Genomic DNA, 13815 nt, shown 5'->3' on the forward strand with positions numbered 1-13815 from the left:
CCACAATAAAAGATTTAAATATATTTTATAATAAATAATAAAAGAACAAGACAATACTAAACATATATTCACAGTGACATCAGAGTCCAAAATCACAGAAAATATTTAAAATAACACTGAAGGACAGACTCAAATAAATAATGAAAAATATCTGAACTAAGCTTCATTATATTCCTGATGTATCTAAGGGAGTTACTATACCCTAGAAACTTACTTATATAGCAAGGCAGATGTGTGGTGAATGGTTCTTGTCAAGTCCAAGACAGAATACAGAATGCATTATCTAAGAGACTTCTCAAGTTAATATCTCAAATATTACTGCTGGTATAGCTTGCAGAATGACATAATTTCTTGTTATCTGACTCTAGCCCAGGTGAAACCCCACTGCTGAAAGCTAGCAGTGTTTAGCATCTACCTGTAAAAATACATAGGCCTCAGATCTGTGGCAGATGCTGGAAGTCATAAAATAATTACATTTCTGCATGCTTTCAAAACTAGTAATTAGTTCACTCTGACGACAATACAGAAAGGTTATCACCACAGACTCAGTGTCTCTAGCTGCACTGAAAGCTGAAAAATACCATCTTTTATTGCATAGCCATAAATAAATTTAATTTCAGCAATTTTTTGAAGTTAACTTTCTGTATTCCAGTTTCCACTATTAAAATATATACATTTAAACAGTTGCAATATTGCACATACATTTCTGTTCTGTTCCAGTAGGGCACACTGTGGTTACATTTCAAACAGCTAACAAATTTTCAATACACACTTCTGTACCAGCAGTTTGATATACACATGACATACAGTTCTAATACTTTTGTAACACAAGCATCTTATATAAATCATGTTGATATTCACAAATGACGTATAATTATTTACAACATTCCAGATAGCTGTGCTGGCATTAATCCCCCTTTGTCACAGATGGTCGCTTGTTATTTTGGGCTAACTTATTTCTGTCATGCACATCTAATTTCATCTCTGGACTTTGCAGTGGTGATTCTTCCCATCTTGATTAATATTGATTGCTATAATGCTACTTATCTTGGATGTTGGTCTGACTTGATTGCATATTTCTGCAGCCAATTTTTGTCTGCTTCCTGTCATTCCTAGCCACATGAATTATCTGCATCAGGATATACACTGGCTGCCATTTATAGCATACTGAGTTTCTAAGCTCTAACATTTTGTCTTTCAAGCTCTACAGAAACAGGGTGCATATTTTAAGGATGTCCTGATGCCTTAAGCCTTGCCAGTGATACTGAGATGAGGGAGTGATAGCTGTTATTATAACCCATCTAGGAAACTTGGCTTAGCAGTATTTTGTTGTTTGTCTCTTATCCTTTGACACCAGCTGACTTTGCAGATAGGCATGTACACTTTCAAGGTCTGCTTCCAAATGTCACTTAAGTGCCTTCTTATATGAAGCTATTTTAATTCAGACAATCTGTTTTCAATCTTCACAGTGTAAATGTTTATTAATCATCTTTAAGACATTGCTTAAATTCTATCATTTAAGACACCATTTTAATCCTCATAGAGAATCTGTTTTTAATTTTCATAATTTGCATTCATCTACTGCATTTTTATACTTCATTCCATTCTCCATTCTCCACTAGCCATGTAGCTACTGTGAACTTGTGGCTAATTGACTGGTTCTGCTTGACTCCTCTTCAAAAACCCCAGATGCAGCTTTCCAGTGGACCTTCCAACTTCCCAAATGACAGACTAACACCAGAAAGTGAGGTCTCCATGAGGTTAGTTACCATGCAGGAGGGTGTAGCATGCAACAGTGTCAGCTGACGAGGTATATTTTTGTGCGCTGTGCACCGACCGTTTGTCACTACCCCTTTTCTGAAACATGCTACATTAGCAGAGGCCCCTGTTCAACAAAATTCCACATCCCCAGCTAGGTTAGGAGATTGTCCTATCTATTCAGCTTAACCCTTCCAGTGCCTCTTTCTGATTCCTAATCCTGAGTGTCAATGGAGCAGACCAATTCCTTGCATCTGCACCAGCTGTCAACTTAAAAAACATTATCTTCTTTATTTAAGGGTCTTAATAAGTAAATAAATACTTAAGTTGCTTACATTGAGATACAGTAAATAGCCAGTTATAATTTTACTGTGAAAATGTCCAATGAATTTTCCAGAAATCATTTGTTGGCATCTTTAGTGCAGGATGTTTTAGTAAACCTATCTTTATTAGAACTTAGAATCTTGTAAGTTGACCCATTGCTCATATAATATATGAGTACTATACATTTTTATGTTTTCTTTTCTAATTAATTTTGCACTTACATAGAAAGTTAAAGAAAAGTGTTGGCCTTAGACCCTTTCATGAAGTTTATACTGACTGTTTGACTGACTCGTCATAAGGTTAGAGCTACCTGTTTAAAATAGTATTCCTTTAGTATTAAATGACCACAGTAAACAGTGATTAAAAACAATCAGGATACTGACTTTTTTAAACCAAAAAAGGATTCTATGTCTGGAAGCTTGTAAATCTTGTGTTAAACATGTATGATAACTTTAGTGACAAGCAAGCAGAAAATGCATTCCCATCAAAATGTTTTATGTGGTGAAATTTATAGCAAACATACATCAAACATTCACACTAGAGAGCTAGCATTCATGATGTCCTTCATGGATGCATCTGCAGTCATAACAACTGGGTTGTCCTGTCGTCAGGCAGCCCTTCGGTCGGCCGGATTCCAAAGTCCGGGTCCGGCTTCGGCTGATGTCGCACTTCACCCGACGTCATCTCTGCTGGTCTTCGGGTATAAAGGCATCAGCCGACGCCATTTTCCTCAGTCTTTCTTGCGCGTGGCGCAAGCAGAAGCTGTTCGCAAGTGCCGGTCGGTCAGATCCAGAGATTACTACTACGAATACTACTTGAAGACTTCTAAAAGCTAAGTACCCGTTGGGAACTCTTTCTTGCCTCAGCCGATGTCAGAAAAAGTCAATAACTGTTTAACTTGTGGGAAACAAATACCTCATAAAGATTTCCACTCTTACTGTTTGCCTTGTTTAGGCCCAGACCACGACGTAGCAGCCTGTTCGCCTGTGCCTCATTCAACCGACGCGCTTAGGCGTCGGTCGGAGTTTGCTGAACAGTTTTTCGGCTCAGATTTTGCGTACATTATGCCGTCGGATCCTCCGACTACCCAAATTGTTAAAAAGCTAAAGACCGACACTCGCGGTCCGCGGTGTCAGGCGGACCCATGGTTAAGCAAACCAGTGTCTCGGTTTCGGCGAAACCGAGTAAACTGATCAAAGTACAGCTGAATCAATGACTACTACTGAGGTTCCTGCTACCTTACTTGAATCGGCCTCAGAAATTTTACCTACAACAGTGGTTACTAGTGACTTATCAGACACCATCCCTTTGGATGTCTCTACCCCAGCACGTGGTGCTGCTAGGCCTCCTGCAGCCATGTCTATTAAGGCCTTTGCCAGGGCTAAAGCAGCCAAATCTACTAAATCAGTGCCTGTTAAACCCCCCTCAACCAGGCCCACTTCTAGTTCACAAATGCTTACTCTGGCAGAAGATTTAATATCCTTAATTAGGGGATCTCAATCTCACCCAGACAGGGCCTCTCAGCCCCTAGAAAAGAGACCTAGAGCAGAGCCCCGAGCCTGTGTCCTCTGATGATTCTGCGGATGACTTAGATATTACAGACCAGCCAGAGGCTCCTTTCTCCAATTATGAAGACTCAGATGCTGAAGAATCCATTCCAGCTGCTTCTCCACCAGAAGAATTCTCCTTTGGGGAAACCTTACATGCCATGCGAGAACAATTCCAATGGCAGGAACAGGATTTCTCAGATTCCAGAAAAAGACTTAGGACTTTTCTGCACCTTCCACAACACAGGCCCTTAGCTATACCTCCTGTCCTCTCTGTTGTGGACGATGCATTTAATGATGTCTGCACTGCACCAGATTCCTTACCTCCAGCCCCTGCCAAACCAGATAGATTTTACAGGGTACCAGACACTCATCATCACCTATACAAGGCCCCACTTGCAGACCCGAAACTATATCCCAGGGGCCTAAGGCAGTAGCCTCGACCACAGCAAAACCCTATTCCTTCTGAAAGGGAAGCCAGGTCTTTAGACAGATGGGGCAAAAAGTTTACACCTCAGCTACTCTCTCAGCTAGAGCTTTAAACTGTCAGTTTCACATGATACAATACCAAGAGTTTATGCTTGATCAGTTAACTAAAAAGCTATCCTCTGATGACTCTATAGATAAGAAATATGTATTAGAAATGGTAAATAACATACAACAGGTTAGTAACCATTCCTTAAAATGTGGCTATGATGCACTGGAGGCTTCATTTAGATCAGCCATGACTGGCACAGTGATAAGAAGACATGCATGGCTGAAGGAACAGGTCTTACCGGATCATGTTAAAGCTAAGTTATTAGATGCTCCTATGGATAAGACCAGTTTGTTTGGTACACCTGCCCAGCAGGTAATGAAGAAAATGGAAGAAAAGGCAAAATCTGTACAAGCGGTTAAAGATTTCTTGCAGGTTCAGCCCCCAAGGTTTAGCAGGAACTGGCCTGCCAAAAATTGGTCCTTTCCTGACTCCACAAGATCCCAAAGGGGCAGGAATAGACATTCCAGAGGCAGAAATCAATCCAGAGGGGGTGCCTACAGAGGACGACAGTGGCAAGGTAATAACAGAGGCACAGACACAGCCACTACCACTACAACAGCACAATCACAGTGACTTGATTCTAACTCCGCCTACCAGGGAACAAATAGCAGCACCATTAGGCGGAAAATTAACCTTATTTTCGAAGAACTGGCACTATATCACAAAAGACAAGTGGATTTTGCAAACCATAGACCAAGGTTACCGGTTCCACTTCCACACTTTACCAGTCAAAAGGAATGCCAAACCTGCCTCCAAATCAAAAAACAGAAGCTCTACAGCAGATAATGCAATTAACAAAGATGAGAGCTGTGGAAAGAGTACCAATAACAGAACAAGGCAAAGGATTCTACTCCAGACTATTCCTAGTTCCAAGAAAGGAAAAAAGTTGGAGACCTATTCTCGACCTGTCCACCTTAAATACATACATCATTGTCCCAAAATTCAAAATGCTGACCCTACAGCAACTTCTTCCCATGCTGGGCAAGGAGTGTTGGCTGGTAACTCTAGATCTCAAGGAGGCATACCTGCACATCCCCATTCGACCAATTTGCAGAAGATACCTCAGATTTCTTGCAGGATCAGAGCACTATCAATTCTCAGCATTGCCCTTTGGCTTATCTACTGCCCAGAGTATTCACAAAATGCCTGGCATCAGTAATCGCCACTGCAGACTACAGGAATCCAAATTTATCCATACCTGGACGACTGCCTGCTACAAGGGACAACAAAAGCAAGCTGACAACAGATTTACAAAGGGTCATTTACTTGCTACAAGCACTGGGATACACAGTCAATTTACAAAAGTCAAGGCTGATACCACCCCAAACAAGAACATTCTTGGGCGCGGAATTGGACACAGTAAAACAAATGGCATTCCTAACTGCAGAAAAACAAAAAGAACTCCCTCTTTACTTCTTGGCACTAACAAGACAGAACAAGCTAACAGCAAGAAAAGTTCTGCAGGCCTTGGGCTTCATGGCATCATGCATAATCTTGGTTCCACATGCCAGACTACATATGAGAAAACTACAGTGGTACCTAAAGAATTTATGGTCCCAACACAGGCACAGCCTAGAAGCAGAAATTCCACTAATCCCATGCCTAAAACAGGAGTTCCTATGGTGGGCTGAAGCATGCCAGTCAAACCCAGGCCTACCCTTTCACAACTATCAAGCAAGCCAAACCATCACAACAGGCGCCTCAGACCTAGGATGGGGGGCTCACATGCTGGACAAATGCATACAAGGATTGTGGCCGCAGGCCCAGCTTCACCTGCACATCAACCTAAAAGAAATGCTGGCAGTAAAACTGGCAATCCAAAATTCAGACCATTTCTCAAAGAAGGCCATTTGATGATAAGGACAGACAACACCACAGTCATGTGGTACATCAACAAACAGGGAGGCACTCATTCATACCCCCTATGCAGAATGACTTTGGACCTTTGGAACCTGGCACTCAGCTACAACATCCAGTTACAGGCAATATTTGTACCGGAAAGGAGAATACTCTAGCAGACATGTTAAGCAGAACCACCTCGGATGCTCACGAATGGATGCTACACCCGGACATCTTCAAGACCATCTCAAAGAAATGGGGAATGCCACAGATAGATCTATTCGCTTCCCTCTCAATCACCAGCTCAAAAATTCTGCACAAGGACATTCCACCCACTTGCATGGAAAGTGGATTCGCTCTCCTTCAGCTGGAAAGGTCTGACAGCATATGCATTCCCACCTCTTCCCTTGATACACAAGGTATTACTAAAAATCAAGGAGGAACGTCCAAGGATAACCCTGATAGCTCCAAACTGGCCAAGACAACACTGGTACCCATTGCTGAGGAGCATGTCTCGGGATAAAATGTGGTCAATACCCCTGATGCCTTTGATGTTAACTCAGAACAACTACAGCATCATGCATCCAAACCTAAAAACGTTGCAACTGACTGCATGGAACATCACATAGCAGCAACTAATCCAGAACTTTCCCAAAGGGTTAAAGACATTATCCTTGAAGCCAGCAGACCTTCAACAAGAAGGAACTATGCAGGAAAATGGAAAAGGTTTGTCATTTGGAGTGCTGAAAGAGGAAAAGATGTGTCGAATATAGATATTGCTAACATTCTGGAGTATTTGGCAGAGCTTCTACATACAGGCCTGTCCTATTCCTCCATCAAGATACATGCATCAGCTATTTCAGCAGAATACAGCTTTGATCCACCTGTCTTTTCACATCCTTTACTCAGGCAGTTCCTCAGAGGGATCAAGAATGTAAAACCTCCTAGGAAACCACCATTGCCAGCTTGGGATTTGAACTTTGTGCTAGAAAAGTTGACACTCGCACCTTTTGAACCAGCAGCAACAGCAGACCTGCAGCATCTATCGTGGAAAACTGCTTTCCTACTGGCAATAACCTCAGCAAGGAGGGTTTCTGAACTTCAGGCCCTAATGGCAGTACAACCCTTCCTAATCTTCCACCAAGATAGAGTGTCCATGAGGACTAATCCTACATTTATGCCTAAGGTGGTATCCAGAGTGTCTTTAAACCAGGCAATCCACCTACCTACCTTCTTCCCCAACCCACAAAACAGAGGGGAAAGAATGCTGCATACCTTGGATGTACATAGACAGCTACACTACTACCTGGACAGAACAAAAAGTAACAGAAAAACTGACCAGCTTTTTGTAGCCTATGCAACAGGAAGGGAAGGAAAAGCTATTTCCAAACAGACAATCTCCAAATGGATAGGAAATTGCATACGATTCTGTTACTCCTTCCATGGAAAACCAATTCCACAGAACATAAGGCCTCATTCTACAAGGGCAACAGACACTACCACAGCCTTCTTATGAGGAGTGGCAACCAAGGACATTATTGAGGCGGCTACTTGGACCTCCGTGCATACATTTGCCAAGCATTATAATTTACCTCTGTATTCCAGATCGAGCAGGGTTTGCCACTGCTGTACTGCAAGGGATCCTAACCACACCATAATCTATTCTTCCTCCTCCCTAGTTGGCTATGGTATTCTACCCAGTTGTTATGACTGCAGATGCATCCATGAAGGACATAGTACAGTTTTGTACCTACCATAAATGTAGATGTCCGAACTGGATAGCATCTGCAGTCAGATTACCATCCTCCTTCCCTCTGTGGTACTCCTAGGGTATTTACCCTCCTAATAGCTAGCTGGTGGGGGGAGTCTCTTATGGTGTATTTGTTTTGTATATATGTACATACATGCTTATTCTTTGTGTTTGCCTTCTATCTTTTGGAAACATTGGCATTTACCCAAAATTTAGCCTTCCAAGAGGGCAACTGGCATCTGGGGCAAGAAACACTGAGGAAAATGGCGTCGGCTGATGCCTTTATACCCGAAGACCAGCAGAGATGACGTCGGGTGAAGTGCGCCATCAGCGGCCGGACCGGACTTTGGAATCCGGCCGACCGAAGGGCTGCCTGACGACAGGACAACCCAGTTGTTATGACTGCAGATGCTATCCAGTTCGGACATCTACATTTATGGTAGGTACAAAACTGTACTTTTTCTATAGCACCCTTGTTCTCCATATAAAAGTGAATTTCACCTGGGCTTCTATAATACTTAAAATACTGGTAAAACTGTATGTAACTACAAGGCAGGAAAAAATAAAGTATACTGCAGAGCTTGGTATTTCTTGGACTGAAGTTCACTGAAAAGTCATACATACATACAAATATTTCAAGGACAGGCATTAATGCCCTTCTAGCTTGCCAATATACCAAAACACTTGTTCCCATAATAAGTATCCGGACTGTTCTTAAAAATATCTAAACTAGTACTTGCTTTAATGCAATTTGGTAGTCTGTTACATGCATCAGCTACTCTGTCAGAGAACCAATTAGTACACTTCTCATTCCTATAGAATCTTCTACATAGGTTATCTGATGATTCTCTAGTACTTTTTGATAACCCCAAACATTCCCAAAGGTAGTTGTCCCTAAATGCCCTATATACCTGAATAAGATCTCCTCTTAAATATCTGTAAGAGACACTGTACAAGTTCAGATATTTTAGTCTTTCATAATAACTTAGATTTTCACATCCATGGATGCCCTTGGTATATTTCCGCTGTACTCTTTCCAGTTTATTCATGCTTGTTTTCCTATAGGGTTTCCATATTGTTATTCCATACTCAAGTTTGGCTCTAATGTAACTAACAAACAATGACTTCATTATGTTTGATTTCCTAGACTTTATAAATCTTTGTATACAACCTATAGTTCTATAACTATCATTAGCTAATTGGTTGATATGATTGGAAAAACTCATAGCTGAATCTACCCATATACCCAGGTCCTTAAATGAGTCTAGTGTTTCAATCATTGTGTACTGTATTAAATATTCACCTTTCAGTTTATGTCTCCCAAATCTCATATGCTTAGTTTCTGATGTATTTATCAACATATTATTCTCCTGTGCCCAAATGGTCAATTTAGTCAAATTATTTTGCAGGCATGCCTTATCTGCAACACTTGTAATCAGTTTACCCAATTTCAGGTCGTCAGCATATAGACTGTAGAACACCTCAGATGAAAACACAATCTAAACAAGTAAGGGCCTAGGACAGAGTCCTGTGGGACACCTTGACTGCAATCAAGGATTTCACCTGTCCAGTTGGTGTGTGATACTTGCCGTTTCCTATTTGTAAGCCATGCAGATAACCATCTTATCAACAGTACTTCAATACCTAGTTGTACTAATTTATTGCTCAGTGTTTTGTGTATGACCCTGTCAAATGCTGAAGTCAAATCTATATAAATTACATCACAGCACAATTTTTCATTCATAGCTGTTATTATACTGTTATAGAACATCATGTTACAGGTGGTAATAAGATCATTTTCAACATATGCATGCTGATATATCATTTCAAGTCCCAACCTATCCAGTTCTGACAATAACTTATCCAGTATTACCTTCTCCTTTATTTTTCCACAATATGAAAGTAGACTTAAGGGTCTGTATGATTCTGGGTTTGTCCTACTCCCTTTTCCCTTAAAGACAAGTTTAATAAGTGCATGTCTCCAATCTTGAGAACTCTCCCCATAGTTATATGACCTAGTGAATAATAGATAAAATGGTAGTGTAAGTTCTTGCTGAAGTGTTCTCAGGTCATTGTTACTTATTTAGTCTCCTGTCTGCGCTTTGTTTGGATCCAGTTTGCACAGTTCTTTTTCAATATAATCTAATTTGATTCCAGTATCTGGGGTTACCTGGATGTCACTAGGAAAACTTACCACCCCTTTTGTGGAGCCAAACTGGTTTGCATAAGATTTTGTAAATATATCTGTAATCTGTTGTGTCTGAGAATAAATTTTAGAATCTGCACTTAGTTTATCAATTTGTGTACCTTTACTCCTTCCACATCTTATGCATCTATAAAAAGGTTTCCTATTATGCTCAATATCTTTATATAAATTTTCTTCAAATTTTTCTTGATCTTATCTAACAACATTTTTTTGACTTTTTGCACTCAGTTTCTCTTTCAAAACTTTCCACATTCCATCTGCAGTTTTTCTACTGAATGCCTCACTCCAGTTAGTTTTATATAGGAACTGTTTTGCTTCCCTATAATCTGCAATTAACCTTCTGTGCTTTGGCTTAGATTTCAGTTTGGCAGAATTATCTAGCAACAAATTAACCGTAATTACCCCATGATCACTGCACATCAATGGTGGTAAAACTTGACTTGAAGTTACAGTAATTTCTTTGGGAACACAAACAGTATCTAGTGTATTCCGTCTTCTGGTAGGTTTTGTTTACAATCTGAAGCATTTGTTGTTCCTGAATGTACTCTGTGAATAATTTGTTTACTAACATTGTTGAATCAATATTATTCCAGTCTGTTTCTGGTAAATTTAAGTCCCCAGCTAATATTATTCTTCCCTCCTGTGTTTCATGTAAGAAATGTATGAATTGCTCTAGGTCATTTGCACTTGACTTTGGTGGTCTGTACACTCCAGCAATTGTTATATGTTCCAGGGTTGTCTTTATTGTCACAGTTACACAGTCTATAGTATTGGTGTTATCATTGAACATGTAATAATCACAGGTCTCATAGCTGTCTTTAATCCCTATCATAACATAAGTGATTTCCAGTCATTGTTCTTTAACCATGTTTCACAAACAATAACAACATCAATCTTGTGGGAAAGTAGCACATTTTCTAATAAAAAAACGTTATTATTACTGCTCCTAGCATTAAGAACCATCAGAGATCCATCAAATGTTGCTAGCTGTGAACTGTTACATTTTTGAGCTGGCAAAAATCCTGACTATGTTTGTCAAATGTTATAAAATATCTGCTGCAAAGATTCTCTTCCCTGATCTAAACAAATGCACACCATCCTGTCTGAACACGTGTACCCAAAAGAAAGAAGGCTTGGATGCTCCACACATTTCCATTTTTTAAAACAGGACATTTTTTCCATGTAGGTGTTTATCCAAAAAAATTGTTTCATTCACAGTGACCTGACTATCCTTTCTATAGGTGATTTGTGAAAAATATGTCCTAACACCAGTACAAGCTATACTATCTAGGAGGGCTGTCAGTTCCTGACTAACAGTCAGAGAATCTTTGTTGGTGACATCATTTGTACCAACATGAATAAAAACAGATCCATACTTCCTTACATTAAGGCATTCCAAGCCTTGTTTCACATCGTCTATTTTTGCTGCTGACAAGTATAACACTACTCTTTGTTCATTATCATCTCTGCAAATATAAGTATCACTTCCTCTAATAATTGAATCTCCAATTACAAGAATACCTTTACTGACCATCTCTAAAGAATCTTCAGCTTCTAATATAGTCGTTTCTGCTCTGTCAATTGTTATGAAGGATAGATCTGCATCACTATTAGTCTTATTAATCCAGCTGTTTTCATTGTGTATTACATTCTCATCCAGCTGGCAATGTAAATCCACAGCTTGAGCCATGTAGTCAACCTCTGTCTTTCTCTTCTTTTTTCTTACAATAATGTTCTTCAATCCTTCCATGTTCAGTTTTGATTTCTTCCTTTTCACCTGTCCCTTACCTCTTTTTTTCTACCTTTTCCATTGGAAAGGTGATGCCTTCAAACCGGGTCCTCAGATTGCTGAGTACTTGCATCCACAATTCCATAGTTCTCAGGAGGCCTCATCGTGTTTCATAGGAGTTAAATGTTCTTTGCAGAAAATAGATGCATCATTTCCTATGTCTGTTCTATTTGTTCTATGCCTAACTTTATTTAGTTCATCAGTCCAGTCATTAATGCATGATACAATAGTTCTCCAAGCCATGCCAATTGCACATGTGCAGTCATCATCATTAAGTCGAGATTTGCTTCTAACAATGATGAGCAAATCATTCAGCTTTTGATATGAGGAACAAAGATCACCAGTGATCTCAGCTGTTACCTTTAAATATGCATAGCATTTATTACACTGTACATGATACTTGTGCATTAGCAAATCATTAATTGCATTCTCATTTAAGGAATCCATATTCAGCTTTAAATGAATAAAATATTGCAAAGGAAAAAAATTACACAGTCAGTAGCAAAGAATTCAGTGGAACTTAAATCAACTTCTATGACAAAAATTGTACCAGCAATATCCAACTAAATAATAAAATACAGTAAAGTTGGTCTGACCATACAAGTTCTGCCAGCCAGATAGAAGTTGTAATTTCTTTATGTTAAACGTGTGCAGTAACTTCTGCTCACTACAGTTCACAGTCTTACCTCCTTTTAACAGCAAAAATAAATAAAACTTCTCTTACTAGACAACTCCACAACAAATCACAAAGCAAGACAGGATTGTTTAGTTATGCTCAGAATTTTCCTCTCTGCAGTCTGTGTAAATTTATAGCTGTCTAGGCCCCTTGGGGTGGCTAGAGCTTGCCTGTCTAAAACCTCTCCCTTTCTCACAACCAGCAGTGAAACTAAAGGTAAAACAACAAAGTATGAATCAAAGTAAAGCTTGTTAATAAGCAGGCTCTTCTACCTATAAAGAGTTAAAAATAGTGATAACAAATGCAATATAAATTCAAATAAAACTGCTCTTACCAGTCAACTCCACAACAAATCACAAACCAAGACAGGATTGTTTAGATATGCTCAGTCATGGCAGGGGACCACTTATGTGTGTAACATTTTCATTTGAGTACATTTTAACATGATTTAGTGATGAGCACTTCTGTAATTGCTGATGATAGTTGAGTGGACTAATTCCCTGCACCTTTAATCACGAGTTACAATTGATTTAATGTTGAAACAAAGTAATGGCTTCCCACATGCCTAATGTTGTTGCATGTCTCTGACAGACTTCATTTTTCTGTGGTATCACCTCTAAAACTAGGTTGTTTTTTTCCACAGAAGCAACTTTTCTGCAAAGCAGACATGAAGTATGTTCTTGCTGCCTATGTTAGTGCCTTGTTTTCCTTTGTTGATGGTGGTGTTGACTTCTGTAGTATATCAGTTTAGAGGGCTGCATGACTATTTTTATTTGTACTTGAATCTGATATTTTTTAGGTTTAATTAGGTGCAGACACCAGGCATAAGACAAATCAATATTGCATTCCTGTTTTGGGGTGAGAACTGAAACACTCTTTTCATGTTTAAACTATACTTTTTCTTCTTTATCGGTGATTACCAGTCTAATATTCAAAGAGTTCTTATAACTTTAGTATGAGACTGTCCTTCACTGATACAGTGACATTAAACCTTAAATTATATAATGCAGAGGAGCATAGATTTATGGCATAGATGGATATCCAAAATGTATTCAGGTCAGATAACTATTAAGGACATAGTATATCTGAAAAAAGCAGACATGGCCATATGGGTTGCAGTCTAAAAGTCAGCAATCAAAGTCTCAACTTTCAGTTAGACAAGGAAATAACCAGAGTATTCTTGCTGTGAGATCTGACAGCTTCTGTAAAGAGACACCTCTTCCCCATAAATGTATGTATCAGGTGGAGTGATGGTAGGTAAAAACTGGTGAACCCTTCCTTCCCCCCACATGGACTACGCTTACCTACAAGGGAAAAATATATTTTTTTGAGCCTCAGTCCTTTCCTGGCTGCAGTAACTTCTGTTAGTGTGCTTTTTAGATAGTTTG

The 13815-nt window shown here is 39.5% G+C and overlaps 1 protein-coding gene across 1 annotated transcript in view; it reads left to right on the forward strand.

The window, feature by feature from the left end:
* The window catches only part of CLMN (calmin), a 1136927-nt gene that overhangs the window by 570052 nt on the left and 553060 nt on the right, over nucleotides 1–13815 (forward strand). The gene's annotated exons all lie outside the window — the stretch shown is intronic.

The sequence above is a fragment of the Protopterus annectens genome, chromosome 6.part0 (assembly GCF_019279795.1).
Source record: "Protopterus annectens isolate FY-2018-M chromosome 6.part0, PAN1.0, whole genome shotgun sequence".
Classification (NCBI taxonomy): Eukaryota; Metazoa; Chordata; order Ceratodontiformes; family Protopteridae; genus Protopterus; species Protopterus annectens.